This window comes from Somniosus microcephalus, chromosome 20 (assembly GCF_052327205.1).
Source record: "Somniosus microcephalus isolate GS21.2 chromosome 20, FLI_Smic_1.0, whole genome shotgun sequence".
In the NCBI taxonomy this organism is placed as follows: Eukaryota; Metazoa; Chordata; class Chondrichthyes; order Squaliformes; family Somniosidae; genus Somniosus; species Somniosus microcephalus.
Genome location: NC_141006.1, coordinates 63691039 through 63708877, shown reverse-complemented (window position 1 = coordinate 63708877; position 17839 = coordinate 63691039). Strand labels below are relative to the sequence as shown.

At 45.0% G+C, this 17839-nt stretch overlaps 1 protein-coding gene across 1 annotated transcript in view; it reads right to left on the bottom strand.

Moving 5' to 3' along the window:
• The window catches only part of nkain1 (sodium/potassium transporting ATPase interacting 1), a 621699-nt gene that overhangs the window by 57628 nt on the left and 546232 nt on the right, over positions 1-17839 (bottom strand). The window lies entirely within an intron of this gene.

Genomic DNA, 17839 nt, shown 5'->3' with positions numbered 1-17839 from the left:
AGCCCGACCTGTACCCTATGCAATTAGGCCAAAAGTTGAGGTTAACATGGAGGCCTTAGTCGAGAATGGAGTCCTGGAGCCTGTGAGCGTGAGCAAATGGGCCACACCCATTGTTCCTGTCCTGAAAAAGGATGGATCTGTTCGAATCTGCGGGGATTTTAAAGTGACTATTAACCTGGTGCTGTCTGCGGAACAGTACCCTCTTCCCCTCATTGATGATCTTTTTACGGGCCTGGCCGGAGGGCAAAAGTTCAGCAAAATAGAATTATGCCAGGCTTATCTAAAAATGCATGTCGATGACGAATCAAAGGAGCTGCTGACAATTGTGACACACAAGGGGCTATACAGGTACTGCAGCCTTCCGTTTGGAATTATGTCGGCCCCTGCTCTATTCCAAAGGGCAATGGATCAGATTTTGAGTGGACTGCCAGGAGTCCAGTGCTACCTGGACGACATCCTTGTCACTGGGACAAATGAGGAGGATCATCTTCTGAACTTGGATGCGACACTACAACGACTGAAAGAGTACGGACTCAGAGTTCGTAAAGACAAATGTGAATTCTTTCAGTCTTCAGTTGAGTACCTGGGGCATGTGATTGACACTACTGGCCTGCATAAGGCGCCGTCAAAGGTCAAGGCGATCGTGGAGGCCCCAGCACCCCAGAATGTGAGCCAGTTACGTTCATTTCTGGGGCTACTTAACTACTATGGGAAGTTTATTCCAGACTTAGCAACATTGCTGAAGCCGTTACATCAGTTGCTATGTCAAGGCAAAACATGGAAATGGACTGAACTGTGCAACGAAGCTTTCGCCCAAGCAAAGAAAGCATTGCTGAAATCGGAGGTCCTGACACACTTCGACCCAAAGCTACCCGTGCAGCTAGCATGTGATGCATCACCATATGGTGTGGGAGCAGTCATATCCCACATCATGCCTTCGGGTGAAGAGAAACCTATCGCCTTCGCATCACGCACCTTGAACAAGGCCGAGAGTAACTATGCGCAGATCGAGCGCGAGGCCTTGGGAATCGTTTTTGGAATTCAAAAATTTCATCAGTACCTGTTTGGGAGAAGGTTCACACTCCTGACGGACCACCATCCATTGACTTCAATCTTCGGGCCCCACACCGGAATTCCGTCTCTCGCTGAAAGCAGGATGCAAAGGTGGGCTTTAATGTTGTCAGGACACACATACGACATCAAATATCGCAAATCAGACTTGCACGGCAACGCAGATGGTCTCTCGAGGCTACCCTTGCCTGTTACTCCCCCAGAGCCTCGTCAGATAGACATCTTCTACTTTAGACAAGTGGAGGGAGCACCTGTCACTGCAGTTCAGGTGCGAAGGTACACCCGCAACGATCCAGTCCTGTCTGAGGTAATGGACGATGTCATTCGAGGGAGAGCTATAGGAGATTCTCCTAGTTTGAAACCTTACGTTTCAAAAAGAAATGAGCTCTCCGTCCAGGCAGGTTGTCTTCTTTGGGGACGCCGTGTCATCATTCCGCCACCTCTGAGGGAACCTATACTGCAACAACTTCATACAGGCCACAGTGGGATGGTTCGGATGAAGGAAATGGCAAGAAGCTACTTCTGGTGGCCAGGTCTCGATGGGAATATTGAGGAGAAAGCCAAAACATGTTCCCCATGTCAAAGGGTCCGGAATGTTCCACAGCTGGCAACCCTACACCCCTGGGATTGGCCTGCAGAAGTGTGGCAGCAAGTACATGTGGACTTCGCCGGTCCTTTCGAAGAGAAGATGTTTATGGTGGTTGTGGACGCTCGTAGCAAGTGGCCGGAGGTCGCTGTGATGAGGTCTACCACGGCAGAGAAAACAATTGAGAAACTTGGTGAGATGTTCAGCCGTTATGGCTCACCGGAACAACTCGTAAGTGACAACGGTCCACAATTTGTATCACAGGAGTTTGCAACCTTCCTGCATGTGAATGGTGTCCAACACATCAGGTCTGCGCCTTATCATCCCTCTACTAACGACCAGGCAGAAAGGTTCGTGCAAACTTTGAAGCACGCCTTGAAGGCATCGCAAGGTCAGGGCTCAATCCACCAACGTCTGAACAGCTTCCTGTTGTCCTACAGGAACGAGCCGCATGCCACAACCAAAACTTCCCCCACTTCGCTCATGATGAAGAGGCAGTTGCGGACAAGTTTTGACTTACTCAAACCTCCAAGGGCAGAGCAGGCTGTCCATCGTCAACAACAAGCTCAAGTTGAAAAGAGAGAGAAAAGAGCCAAGGAGAGACGGTTTCATCCGGGAGAGCACGTCCTAGCTCGAATCTACAACACTGAACCGAAATGGGTTCCTGCTACGGTGATTGCACAGACGGGCCCTGTGTCTTACACGGTTGAGACTGCTGAGGACGTCGTCTGGAGAAGACACACAGATCAACTGTTGTTAGGAGCAGAGACAGCCACAGAGGCTCCAACGGCTGGTTGGCCTGAATTGTTTCCGGATGATACCGCAAACCAGCATCCTTTGCCACAGTGCTCTTCTCCAACACAGGAAGTCAAAGAGACTGTTCCACCTGTGCAAACTCCTGACTTTCGACTGACACAGGCACCTTCTCCATCTAGGCCTGTGTCAATGCCTACTGCTGTGGAAGCCAGCGATGACCGGCGGTATCGTGTCAGAGAGCGGCGGCCTCCAAGACGCTTGGATCTGTAGGCTTAGCGACTTACCCACAAGACTGGGGCAGAATAAACCCCAGGGTAAAGTCAGGGGTTGAGGCAGTCTACCTCTACCCTAGGTTAGTTGAGTGCATTGAAAGTAACTTACCTGCTGAGGAATAGTGTGGACCTTCCATTTAAGAGGGGAGGAATATGTTATGTATTGTGTGTTCTCCTCCCACCTGTGGTGGCGCTGTCACAGCAGATAAATGGTTGGGTGTTCTCTTGGTTAAGTTTAGCTCTCTTTGTTCGGAACTCTCCAGAACTTCCCTTTCCCTTCGAATAAAGCACTTCATGTTTGAAGTTCTGAGTTCTAATTGTGTCATTCCATGGTCCCATCCCCATAGGACAGCATTGTGGTAAGCTGGAAAAGGGTGGAGCCAAGTTTTAGACCACGGCATCCCATAACTGTCACTGGATGTGCCAGGCCTGTGTTTCCCATTGCTGAGTTGTCTGCCCAGTAATGATAGTGCTGTGGAATTGGTGGCACAGTATAAATGGAATGATTCCAAAGTATCCCAGAATTGATTACACACACACAAACACAACATGCACAAACACGCAGATACACGCACACACAACATAAACACACACATACACAAACACACGCACACACCTACATAAACACGCACACAAACACAACATACCACACGCACAAATACACACACACACACACACAGATACATACATACACACAACATACACACAAAACACACGTGTGCACACAAGACACAGACACAAACACACGTATATATGCAAACACACATCACGCGCACACAAAACGCACATACTTTTAATTGAGATCTACCCGTTTGAAAACTGCATAATGTTAACATTTGGAGCCTTGCTGTGCACTTCACTGCTCAGTCACGAGGCTAGGCATTGTCAATCAGATAAGTCTGCAAATGACCTTTGCAGAGCAGGAAGTGGCTGCTTTCAATGAGCAGAAAACATTCACTTTGAAACATCTTACTCCAACACAGATGAAATAATGAAAATCCGTGACAGCCAATGCCCTCACGGATAGGGAGGTCATGACTGGCCAACTGTGTTTGTACTGGTAAACTGCCTGCTTTATGCCTGTTAAACCTCAGCAGCACCGCTTTACACATTTGGTGCTCCCTTAGCCTTGGTTCGCCCAACTTGCACCTAAGTTCTCTGGATCAGCTAAGTGGGATGTGTCCCTACGGGAAGAGAGTGCACTATGTATTGGGCAAATGGAAATTCTACACATGAAGCTTGGTTTGTACACTCAAAGATGGTGGTGGGTTTTCACGTGTTAAGATTCAGTTCAGTACAGTTGTAGTCCCCACATTGACATTGAAACTGGATAAAACACATTTGCTTTTTCAATTACACTTCACATATGATGGAATTTATATGTGGGTGCCATTGGCAAAGATGCATGTGCTGGCCATCTCCCACCCATACTTGTCCTTGGAAGGTGATGATGGGCCTTCTTCTTGAAATAGCTTTACAACTTTGTTTTAATTCATTCTCGGCCGTTGGATGTCTTTATTTATTGCCCATCCCTAATGCCCAATCTTAGTAACAGTTTGATACAACTGAGTGGCTCGCTGGGCCACTTCAGAGAGCAGTTAAGAGTCAACCACTTTGCTGTGGGTCTGCAGTCACCTATAGGCCAGGTAAGGATGGCAGGTTTCCTTCCCTAAAGAACATTAATGAACCAGTTGAGTCTTTATGACAATCCAACAGCTTCATGGTCACTTTCATTAATACCAGTTTAAAAAAAAATCAAATTCACAACTACCAGGGATTTCAGCTCACGCTCTCTGGATTATTAGTCCAGTAACATAACCACCACTCGACCTGTGTGATTAAGAGTCAATCTATTTAGTGAGGGTGCAGAATCACACGCAGGCTACACCACTTAGGAGTGAGAGGTTCCCTTTCCTGAAGGACATGAGTGAACTGGTGGGATTTTTATGCTTTCATGGTCAAAAATTATCAGGTTTATTCAATTCAATAAGTTGTCATAAGAACATAAGAAATAGGAGCAGGAGTAGGCCAATCGGCCCCTCGAGCCTGCTCCGTCATTCAATAAGATCATGGCTGATCTGATCCTAACCGACAATCTACAATCACAGAACCATCTCCTGACTCTAACAGAATTAGACACATGAAATAGGAGCAGGATCAGGCTACACGGCCCCTGGGCCCGCTCCGCTACCCACAGGGCCATGACCGATCCGAACCTAGACTCATGTCCAAATTCCTGCCCGCTCCCCGTAACCCTTAATTCCCTTTACTTCTAGGAAACTGTCTATTTCTGTTTTAAATTGATGTAATGATGTATCTTCTACAGCTTTTTGGGGCAGCATATTCCATGGACCTACCACCCTCGGAGTGAAGTAGTTCCTCCTCATCTCAGTTTTGAAAGAGCAGCCCCTTATTCTAAGACTATGCCCCCTAGTTCTAGTTTCACCCATCATTGGGAACATCCTCCCCGCATCCACCCGATCCAACCCCTTCACAATCTTATATGTTTCAATAAGATCGCCTCTCATTCTTCTGAACTCCAATGAGTAGAGTCCCAATCTACTCAACCTCTCCTCATATGTCCATCCCCTCATCCCCGGGATTAACCGAGTGAACCTTCTTTGTACTGACTCGAGAGCAAGTATGTCTTTTCTTAAATATGGACACCAAAACTGTATGCAGTATTCCAGGTGCGGTCTCACCAATACCTTGTACAACTGAAGCAATACCTCCCTATTTTTATATTCTATCCCCCTAGCAATGAAAGCCAACATTCCATTGGCCTTCTTAATCACTTGCTGCACCTGCATACTAACCTTTTGAGTTTCGTGCACCAGGACCCCCAGATCCCTTTGTACTTCAGTACTTTCCAGTTTCTTGCCATTAAGATAATAACTTGCTCTACGATTTTTCCTGCCAAAGTGCATAACCTCATACTTTCCAGTATTGTATTCCATCTGCCAAATCTCTGCCCACTTACTTAGCCTGTCTATGTCCCCTTGCAGGTTTTTTATGTCCTCCTCACTCACTGCTTTCCCTCCCATCTTAGTATCATCTGCAAACTTTGATATGTTACACTCGGTCCCCTCCTCCAAATCGTTAATATAGATTGTAAAGAGTTGGGGACCCAGCACTGACCCCTGCGGAACACCACTAGTTACTGATTGCCAGTCTGAGAATGAACCATTTATCCCAACTCTCTGCCTTCTGTTAGATAGCCAATCCTCTATCCATGCCAGAATATTACCCCCAATCCCGTGATTTTTTATCTTAAGCAATAATCTTTTGTGTGGCACCTTGTCAAATGCCTTTTGGAAGTCTAAATACACTACGTCCACTGGTTCCCCTTTATCCACCCTATATGTTACTTCCTCAAAGAACTCCAGCAAATTTGTCAAACATGACTTCCCCTTCATAAAACCATGCTGACTTTGTCCTATTAAATTATGATTATCCAAATGTCCTGTTACTGTCTCCTTAATAATGGACTCCAAAATTTTATCTACCACAGATGTTAGGCTAACCGGTCTATAGTTTCCAGCCTTCTGTCTACTGCCCTTTTTAAATAAGGGTGTTACATTAGCAGTTTTCCAGTCTGCCGGGACCTTTGCTGAGTCCAGGGAGTTTTGGAAAATTATTACCAATGCATCCACAATCCCTACCGCCACTTCCCTCAAGACCCTAGGATGTAAGCCATCAGGTCCAGGTGATTTATCCGCCTTGAGTCCCATTATTTTACCGAGTACCACTTCCTTAGTGATTTTGATCGTGTTTAGCTCCTCCCCCCCTATAGCCCCCTGTTTGTCCAGTGTTGGGATATTCTTAGTGTCTTCTACTGTAAAGACTGATACAAAATATTCACTCAGTGTTTTTGCCATCTCCATATTTCCCACCATTAATTTCCCGGTCTCATCCTCTAAGGGACCAACATTTACTTTAGCCACCCTTTTTCTTTTTATATAACTATAAAAACTCTTACTATCTGTTTTTTATATTTTTTGCTAATTTACTTTCATAATCTATCTTCCCTTTCTTAATCAATCTTTTTGTTATTTTTTGCTGTCTTTTAAAGTTTTCCCAATCCTCCCACTAGATTTGGCTACCTTATATGCTCTTGTTTTTAGTCGAATACTATCCTTAATTTCTTTACTTAGCCACGGATGGCTGTCTTTTCTTTTACACCCTTTTCTTCTCAGTGGAATATATATTTTTTGGAAGTTGTAAAATAACTCCTTAAATGTACACCACTGATCATGTATCATCTTACCCTTTAATCTATTTTCCCAATCCACTCTACTCAATTCCGCTCTCATACCTTCATAGTCTCCTTTATTCAAGCTTAGCACGCTTGTTTGAGATCCAACCTTCTCACCCTCTAATTGAATATGGAATTCAACCATGTTATGGTCACTCATTCCAAGGGGATCCTTTACTAGGACATTTTTAATTAATCCTGTCTCGTTACACAGGACCAGATCCAAGGTTGCTTGCCCCCTGGTCGGTTCAGTTACATACTGCTCAAGAAACCCATCCCTAATACACTCAATGAACTCATCCTCAAGGCAGCCCTGCCCAATTTGATTTGTCCAATTAATATGATAGTTAAAATCCCCCATAATTATAGATGTTCCCTTATTACAAGCCTCAACTATTTCCTGATTGATACTCCGTCCAACAGAGTTGCAACTGTTCGGAGGCCTATTGACTACGCCCACTAATGTTTTTTTCCCCTTATTATTCCTTACCTCCACCCAAACTGTTTCATTATCCTGATCTTCTAACCCAATATCATTTCTCTGTATTACAGTGATTCCTTCCTTTATTAACATAGCCACCCCACCTCCCCTTCCTTCCTGCCTGTCCTTCCTGATTGTTAAATAACCTGGTATGTTTAATTCCCAGGCATTGTCACCCTGCAGCCATGTTTCTGTAATAGCCACAAGATCATACCCATATGTAGTTATTTGTGCCATTAACTCATCTATTTTGTTACGAATGCTACGTGCATTCAGATAGAGAACTTTCAAATATGTTTTGTGACACTTAGTTCCTGCTTTTGCCCTTTTTATTACTTTACCTTTTACTCCATACCTTCTGCCCCTTCCTGACACGCTCTGGTTTTTAATTTCCCCACTGCTACCTAAGTCTATGACCTTCTCTGTTGTCATTTGTATTATTTGCTCTCTAGGAACCTCCCCCCAACTAGTTAGTTTAAAGCCCTCTCTACAGCCCTAGTTATATGATCGAGGTTTAAAATTGCAACTGCTGGTTCCTAATGCAGTTCAATAAATCATTTGGCTACCACACCCAATACCTATATAAGCAAGAAAGGTACCCTATCAGCAGCATGTCTGGGTCACGGTAAAGCAAGAAAAAGAAAAGTTTACTGCTAACATTACTCAGGGGCTTAGCCTATGCGTATGACTGACTTCTTATCCTGGCCAATATTTATCCCTCAACCAACATTACTAAAAACAGATTATCTGGTCATTATAAATGGAATTCTTTACAACAATTCTACTGAGATGGGCACAAGATGCCAACAGTGAGCATGTAGAATATTATTTTGATATTCCATTCTTCACTCCCTTTGCTGAAGCACCTATTTATCCGACACTGATGCAAGTGAAAATTACATTAATATTAAGTTAAATATGAAAGAGTTAAGAAATTGTCCACGGCGGAGACGGATGATTAGAATCTTTCACCAGTCCAATTCTATGGCTTTCCGAGATCTATTGAAATGATTAAAAATGTCAAACGAAAACTACTGAGTAAGGAGATCAGCCAAGCAATATTCATCATGTCAATCTGAATGAGGAAAGGGACTGGACACCCTGCATCATAAAGACGCAGTGATGTGGATTAGCCAGAGAAACCGTGCTTGGAAAGCAAAAATAGACATCTTGATTAAGAGAGCAGGAGTCGCAATTAATTTATTCGAGTTCTAACAGAATTAGCCTCTTATCATTTAATAATATCTGCCAGTGCCTCCAGCACATCTCTCTGCCAATGTGGTTGATCACAAATAATCCTCTTTACCACCTTGAATATGCAGAGGTCAGTGGCAGTGAACGATCATCACTATATCTGTAAAGAGGTGTCCTTCCACACACAAAAAAATTGGAGAAAATGTTTACAATCCGTCTTCCAGATGACACGTTACCTCACCCGGTCCTCTGTAATGACCATGACACTGGATAGAACTGACCTGCTCTTCTTTGAAATAATGCCATGGGCTCTTTACGTCCACCTGAGAGGGCAGCCGGGGCCTCAGTTTAACATCTCGTCCGAAAGACGGCCTCTCCAACAGTGCAGCGCTCCCTCAGCACTCCACTGGAGTGTCAGCCTGGATGGTACGATCAAGTCTCTGTGATTCAGAGGCACGAGTACTACCCACTGAGCCATGGCTGACACACGAAGGAATCAACTTATGTTATAAGCCTCTGTCTCGGAGGACTGCTGCAATATGAGACACCCAAACCCAGCATGAATCAGCACCTTTAGCACAGGAGGGGAGGAGAAAATTGGAGGTGGCTGGAAATGGGGGAGAGACAGACATTTGTGGAATAGGAGTAGATAAATCTCAATTGATATCTAAACGGTATCTATTCTATTTGCAGACAGGATGATTTATTCCAATACTGACAGCGGTTCCATGGAGATTCTATTTCTTCTCTGTAAACTTTCCACCATTTATGATATTGGTTGATGAATTCATAACATAATTCATTGTTAAAGTGTTCTGACTATAACCATCAGAAACTAGGGCCAATTTTCCTTTTAGCAAAATTTATGCTGCTTTTAATATTCCAGGGTATTTGACAATTTGGAAGGATAGACAGAAAGGAAAGGGAGGTGGGGTGGCTTTGTTGGTAAAGGATGGGATCAGTGCAGTGGTGAGAAGTGAGATTGGATCAGAAGATCAAGATGTAGAATCGGTTTAGGTGGAGATAAAAAATAAAAGGGAAAAAGTCTCTAGTTGGCGTAGTCTACAGGCCCCCGAACAGTAGCAATACTGTTGGACAGAATATAAATCAACAAATAATGGAGGCCTGTAAAAAAGGTACGGTAATAATCATGGGTGAATTTAATCTCCATATTGATTGGACAACTCAAATTGGCCATGGTAGCCTTGAGGAGGAGTTCATAGAGTGCATCGGGATGGTTTCCCAGAACAGTATGTAATGGAACCAACTAGGGAGCAGGCTATCTTGGATCTGGTACTGTGTAATGAGACAGAACTAATAAATAATCTCATAGTAAAGGATCCTCTAGGAAAGAGTGATCATAGCATGGTTGAATTTCAAATTCAGTTGGAGGGTGAGAAAGTTGTATCTCAAACCAGTGTCCTGAACTTAATCAAAGGCAATTACAATGGCATGAGGGCAGAACTGGCTAAAGTAGACTGGAAAAATAAATTAAAGGGTAAGACAGTTGAAATGCCGTGGCAGACGTTTAAGGAGATATTTCATAACTCTCAGCAAAAATAAATTCCAGTGAGAAAGAAAGATTTAAACAGAAGGGAGCACAAACTAAGAAAGTAAAGGATGGTATCAAATTGAAAACGAAGGCATACAATGTTGCTAAGATTGGTGGGAGACCAGAGGATTGGGAAATTTTTAGAAACCAGCAAAGGATGACTGAAAAAATAATAAAGAGAGAGAAGATGAATTATGAGAGTAAACAGGCAAGAAACATTAAAACAGATAGGAAGAGCTTCGACAGGTATATAAAAAGGAAGAGGGTAGTTAAAGTAAATGTTGCACCTTAGAGGATGAGACTGGGGAATTAATAATGGGAAATGGGGAAATGGCAGAGACTCTGAACAAATATTTTGCATCTATCTTCACTGTAGAAGACACTAACAACATCCCAATAATGGATAATCAAGGGGCCACAGGGAGTGGGGAACTAAAGACAATCACTATCACTAAGGAAGTAGTATTCGGTAAAATAATGGGACTAAAAGACGACAAGTCTCCTGGACCAGATGGCCTGCATCCCAGGGTCTTAAAAGAAGTGGCTGCAGAGATAGTGGATGCATTGGTTGCAATATACCAAAATTCCCTGGACTCTGGAGAGGTCCCAGCGGATTGGAAAACCGCAAATGTAACACCCCTATTTAAGAAAGGAAGGAAGCAGAAAGCAGGAAACTATAGACCAGTTAGCCTAACATCTGTCATTGGGAAAATGCTGGAGTCCTTCATTAAGAAAGCAGTAGCAGGGCATTTGGAAAATCATAATGCAGTCAAGCAGAGTCAGCATGGTTTTATGAAAGGGAAATCATGTTTAACAAATTTGCTGGAGTTCTTTGAGGAGGTAATGAGCAGGGTGGACAAAGGTGAACCAGTGGATGTGGTGTTTTTGGATTTCCAGAAGGTATTTGATAAGGTGCCACATAAAAGGTTACTGCATAAGGTAAGAGCTCACGGAATTGGGGGTAATATATTAGCATGGATAGAGAATTGGCTAACTAACAAAAAGCAGAGAGTCAGGATAAATGGGTCATTTTCCGGTTGGCAAACGGTAACTAGTGGGGTGCCACAGGGATCGGTGCTGGGGCCTCAACTATTTACAATCTACATTAATGACTTGGATGAAGGGACCGAGTGTAATGTAGCCAAGTTTGTGGATGATACAAAGATGGGTGGGAAAGCAAGTGTGCAGAGGACGCAAAGAACCTGCAAAGGGATATAGACAGGCTAAGTGAGTGGGCAAACATTTGGCAGATGGAGTATAATGTGGGAAAGTGCAAAGTTATACACTTTGGCAGGTAAAATAAAAAAGCAAATTATTATTTAAATGGAGAGAGATTACAAAATGCTACAGTTCAGAGGGACCTGGGGGTCCTTGTGCATGAAACACAAAAAGTTAGCATGCAGGTACAGCATATGGAATGTTAGCCTTTATTTCAAAGGGGTTGGAGTATAAAAGCAGGGAAGTCCTGCTACAACTGTACAGGGTATTGGTGAGACGACACCTTGAGTACTGCGTACAGTTTTGGTCTCCTTATTTAAGGAAGGATATACGTGCATTGGAGGCAGTTCAGAGACGATTCACTAGGTTAATTCCAGAGATGAGGAGGTTGACTTATGAGGAAAGGTTGAGCAGGCTGGGCCTATACTCATTGGAATTTAGAAGAATGAGAGGTGATCTTATTGAAACACATAAGATACTGAGGGGGCTGGACAAGGTAGATGCAGAGAGGATGTTTCCCCTCGTGGGGAAATCTAGAACTCGGGGGGCACAGTCTCAGAATAAAGGGTCGCCCTTTTAGAACTGAGATGAAGTAGAATTTCTTCTCTCAGAAGGTCGTAAATCTGTGGAATTCTCTGCCCCAGAGAGCCGTGGTGGCTGGGTCATTAAATACATTTAAGGTGGAGATAAGACAGATTTTTGCAAGATAAGGGATTGAAGGGTTATGGGGAGCGGGCGGGGAAGTGGCTGAAGATCAGCCATGATCTTATTGAATGGCGGAGCAGGCTCGAGGGGCCAAGTGGCCTATTCCTGCTCCTATTTCTTATGTTCTTATGTTTAAACAAATCAAACTGAGAATTATCGGCAGCTTTTATGATTTTCTCGCCAGCCCCCACCCTTGCTTGTCCAAGTCTGTTGAATTTTTTTGGTGATAAGAATACACTGTGCCGATGGCGCCAGTGAGGAACTGGCATCGGGTAGGTGTCAAGTTCAACAGAGCAAGTTAACTGAAGTTACACTGAAATGGTCACTGAAGTGTCTTGGATTAATAATTAGCTCTGCTTATTCAATCACACTGCTGGTTTCGGTCAGTCCTGCAATTCAATATCACGATAAAGCAACAGAAAAATAAATAAAACAACAACATCCCAGTTCTTCCTAAATCTTTTAAGGCATCCCATTGGTGGGACTCTTAGGAAATGGGGTTGTGGGCAAATCAGGTTAACGACGGGGCCTGAATTTCCTCGGACTTTCTGTCGCCGTAACCTCGGGACTTCTCGTTCCTGATGCAAGACCAATCATCTTCTTCTTCTTCTTAGGCAATCCCTCGGAACCGATGATGACTTGCTTCCACATTAAAAATGAGTTCTCAGGTGACTGATGAGTCCAACGCGGGACCTACAGTCTCTGTCACAGGCGGGGCAGACGGTGGTTGAAGGGGCAGGTGGATGGGGTGCTTGGGTTGACGTGGGGTGCTTGGGTTGACGTGCGCTCCTTGCGCTGCCTGCGCTTGGCTTCTGCTTGCTCCCGGCGAAGAGACTCGAGGTGTTCGGCGCCTTCCCGGATGCTTCTCCTCCACTTTGTGCGGTCTTGGGCCAGGGATTCCCAGGTGTTGGTGGGGATATTGCACTTTTTCAAGGAGGCTTTGAGGGTGTCCTTGAAGCGTTTCCTCTGCCCACCTGGGGCTCTCTTGCCGTGCTCTCTTGCAATCCCTAGGCCTGTGGCACACTGGATATCGAGGCTGCAAACTGGGCGGCGACCAGGAGAGAAGCGGGGAGGGTGACAGCAATCGAGAGGGAGGGAGGGAGGAGGAGGTCTTCGGAACCGCAGTGGAGCTGGGAGGAGCATTCCTGCACCTCCCAGCTCCACATTCAGGTTAAGTATTTTTTGGTAAGAAACTTACCTTTTTGGTACCTTTTAAGGACTGCTGGTTAAAAAGAAAGATCTTGCATTTATATAGCGCCTTTCACAACCTCAGGCTGTCCCAAAGCACTTTACAGCCAATGAAGTACTTTTTAAGTGTTGTAACGTAGGAAACGCGACAGCCAAGTTGCACACAGCAAGCTCCCACAAACTGCAATGTGATAATGACCAGATAATCTGTTTAAGTGATGTTGGTTGAGGGATAAATATTGGCCAGGACACCAGGGAGAACTCCTCTCCTCTTCTTAGCATCGTGCCATTGGATCTTTTAGGTCCACCTGAGAGGGCAGACAGGGCCTTCCGTTTAACGTCTCATCTGAAAGACAACACTGCCAAGAGTGCAGCTCTCCCTCAGCACGGCACTGGGAGGGTCAGCCTAGATCTTGTGCTCAAGTCTCTGGAGTGGGACTTGAACCCACAACCTTCTGACTCAGAGGCGAGAGTGCTACCCACTGAGCCATGGCTGACACCGGTGAGCTCAGGCTTCCTGTAGATCACCTTTCCCAGCACCGTGTTGTTCACGGCAGCCCATTTTTGCATAGGGGGCCTCAAACAGGTGAGAGCACCACCCCCGCTATGGCACGGGCCATGGACAACTCTTTTTCTGCCTTTACCAATATGGAGGGCGGCTCGCCCCTCCCCTTGTTTCCTCTCCACAAACCTCCCCCTGCAGATTCTGAAATACTGGAAGCTTCAACAAATAAAATTCCCGAAATGAATATTTTCTGGGAGGGAATGCCGCCAGACTCCGTGCCCCCAGAAAATAAATCTTAGTCCTTTAACACTTGAATTCTGTCGTAAAAGTGAAGGAATCAGCTTATCATACAGCACAGAAGGAGGCCATTCGGCTCATCGTGCCTGTGCCATTATAAGCCCGTGTCCTACTGCACTTTCAGTGTAGTTACTTGCTTTCATATGTTATGGACTTTTATTAGGTGTTCAGCTTTTCTGAAGGTGTTAGCTAGCTTTGGCTAGTTTTCCAGCTTGGCATGCATGCAACAGAGTTGTCCCGTCTGACATGCAGCCTTTGGGCCCTGGCAATCTGGCCTTCAAAGCACAGTATTACTTTCATTTATATTTATCATTCATTGATTTGTCCTGTTTGAATTTCATGGACGTTGAGGTTCAAAAAGGGCTGTGTTTGGTGCTGTTGCCTCGTTGGTAAATCTAAATCAGAACCCCCAAACCCGTCAGCATCAGCAACTGGAGATATATGTAAATTAATGGGAATCTGTATGTGGCCCAGGAGGGTCTACGGTACATATCTAAATGGCACACAAAGTCAAAAGGCTTGGGCAGCACAGGAGGAGGCCATTCGGCCCATTGTGCCTGTGCCGGCTCTCCGATAGAGCCATCCACAGTTAGTCCCACTCCCCCGCTCTTTCCCCATAGCCCTGCAATTTTTTTGTAAGGAGAGATCTAATTCCCTTTCGAATGTTACGATTGAATCTGCTTCCACCGCCCTTTCAGGCAACGGATCCCAGATCATAACAACTCGCTGTGTAAAAAAAAAACATTCCCCTCATCTCCCCCCTGGTTTTTGTTGCCAATTATTTTAAATTTATGTCCTCTGCTTACTGACCCTCCTGCCATTGGAAACATGACTGCGACACAAGAACTTTACCGCCTTCCTGTTATACAATAGGGAACAAACCCATTCTGTAAGATCTCCAACCAGTTGCATTCTCATTAGAAATAAATGGGAATGGAATCCGAGACAAAATTGATACACACAAGGTCACGATTAGACTTAATCTAAAGGTTCCTGGGAGAGTGGGCAAGCATGGACTGCAAATCTTATTTCCATATGATTCCCTCGCTGTTTAAATGTTCTATTTGCAATTGGTGCTAAAAGACTGAAAGCGATTGGCTTCTTTTTTTCATTTCCATTTGTGACACACACCTTTTGCTTATTGCCATGGCTACCCTTTGAAGGTCAATGTCTGCACTGAGTGGTGGAAAAATATAGACAGAAGATGGAAGAATATGTGCAGTGAATACCAGGGCTTCCTCCTGACTGCTGTTAATGTCAAAGGCGCAATCTCCCATCCACATTCTCGCTGGTTGATGGGGGCACATTTTCAATAGATTTTTTTGAGCAATTGTTCATAAATCATAATGTGCTCTCAAATATCTGCATAAAAATTAGCAGAGTGTCTGATTAAATTCACGTTGTCACAACTGACTCATCCGTTCACTGTGACAGTGATATTTTTAAACTATACTTTTTATAAATGTCCTCACATATTTGATGAAACGTAATTTTAGACGCAATAATAGGCATAACAGTAGGGCAGAGGGCAGAAAGGCTCTTGTGTATTTTATATACACAGCATAGGGGCAGCTTTGTTAAGGGTCCAGTTCCAGTGTGGCGCTTCACCAGCAAGTGGACAGGTCACAGAATCGGCCTTATACGGCCCCATCTCCGATACACGCTCCCTTCTAGCGAGGCTCCATGTGACGAGCAGAGCTTTGTATTGCCCCTTATACATCTTGTTGGGTTGTGCCTTTTTCCGTTCTCTCTTTTTTTCCCCCGTTCTCTCCCGTAGGCACTGTGGAAGCATTCCACCCACACGCACCAGCAGGTCCTCTGGGACCTCACCCGAGCGGCCATTCGTCGCTTATCCTTGCCGGGGTGAGTGTCAGCAAGGCCATTCCGCCACGAAGGGCATCCCGGCCGAGCTTGATGCTGGTCCTCCTCCGATCCTCGCCTCACATCCGCATGTGAAAGCGTCATTGGAAAGCAATCAGGCCCAGAACCCTGGGCTGGTTCCCGTCCCCTCCCTGTCCCAGGGTAACTGTAGCACCATGGTCTGAACCAGATGAAAGCCACTCAATCAGCAAAGTCCACGGGTGGAACTTTCAACTTTGGAGGGGGCGTAAAATGGGCAGTAGAGGATCGGCCACCTGTTATACACCTCGCTGGATTTTCCTTTCCATTGAGTTGAAAGTTCTGGCCTATGGCTGTTTCTGGTCCGTAAGGCTCAGTGCCACGTCAGACAGTACATTTACCCAATAAGCAATCTTAACTTCTATGGTGCATTGGATTTAAGTCACACAAAGCTATGTAAAACCGGTTGTCATGACTCTTACCATTCATGTAGAAATGACTCATGAGATAACACCGGGCGGCCAGCTGGTGGCACCGTCCAAGGAAAGTATAAATACTCGGGCGTGGGCCCAGCTTGCTCAGGATGTTTCTGTAACCAGGAACTAGTGATGTAGCTAGAGTTCATGGTTGTGAAACAGTTGATTAAAGCCTTGTGTTATACTCAAACCAAGTGCCTAGTAGTTTTCTTATGTCACCGGTAATAAAGGATAGCTGGAAATCTACTGAGATTTCATCCATTCTGGATACGCTACCCCTCAAAATGTAAGAAGTACTTTTTTTGTACTGTGTGTTTGCGTAGAGAAACAGGGTTTATGTGAACAGTGCTAAGTTTCAATCCTTGCTGACTTTTTGAAACATGACTCTTCTGATTTTGAACTTTTAAATCAAGTTTCATGCTATGTCCGGTACCCAGCACATCACACAAGTAGTTTCGCTGCAAAGTATTTTTTCTGGAGTTGGCCCAAACGCCCATTACAGTCACTGCTGTTCGGAGTCTGACTGGCAGCTCAATGCTCGTCCTTTTTTAAAATTTGTTCTCAGGATTTGGGTTGAACTTAAATCCTCTTTGTTGCTAGTTCAGGACCATAACCACTGTACAACTGTGTCCTTGATAGTCTGGATTGGTCCTCTGCACTATCCGTTACAATGATCCTGTTACCATAATCTTGAATCACGAGAAAATAGAGATGACCACATCCCACCGGGCAGCAACAATCAACTCAACACCTTTCTCCAACTTAGACACCAACAGTGGCAGCTTGTTTCTAGAAATAGTGGGCTGGATTTTGCCAATGGGGAGCTTTTGGAGGTGGGACTCCCACTTGTCGGGTTTCAGTCCCGCCTCCATCAACTTCCGGCCAACCCACGCTATTTTCCCTTGATTGACCTTGTTAAGCCCGTCCAGCGGGTTTAGCAGGCCAATTAAGGGAAAGCCGGTGACAGAGAACATCAACGTGTGACGTTTCATCTGTCAAATATTTTTGACAGATGAATTGTCATCGTTTGACAGCTCTGTGAAGCTGTCAAACACTGACATTCTCTGTAGTTTGATGAGTTCTTGAATTCAAGACCTCATCAAACCTCTTTTGCAGAAATTAGACGGTTGCTGCATTGGAGAATGCAACGGCCATCTGTCATCTCTGCCGCGGAGGCGTGAGACTCTCCACATACCCACCGATTGAAGCCTACAGGAAGAAACAAAGGTAAGTACACTTTTTCTAATACTTTGCACTTACCTCAGATACTCACCTCTCCACACTTGCACCCATCACTCACCTCCACGGCACACTTTTGGACCCCTCTGACCCCCGCAGACCCACTACTCGCCTCGCTGACCCTGGCGGGTTTCGGAGCCTTCGGGAAGCCCGCACTTGTGTGGGCAAAGCGGGGATAATCCTCGTATCTGCCCGTTAACTACCT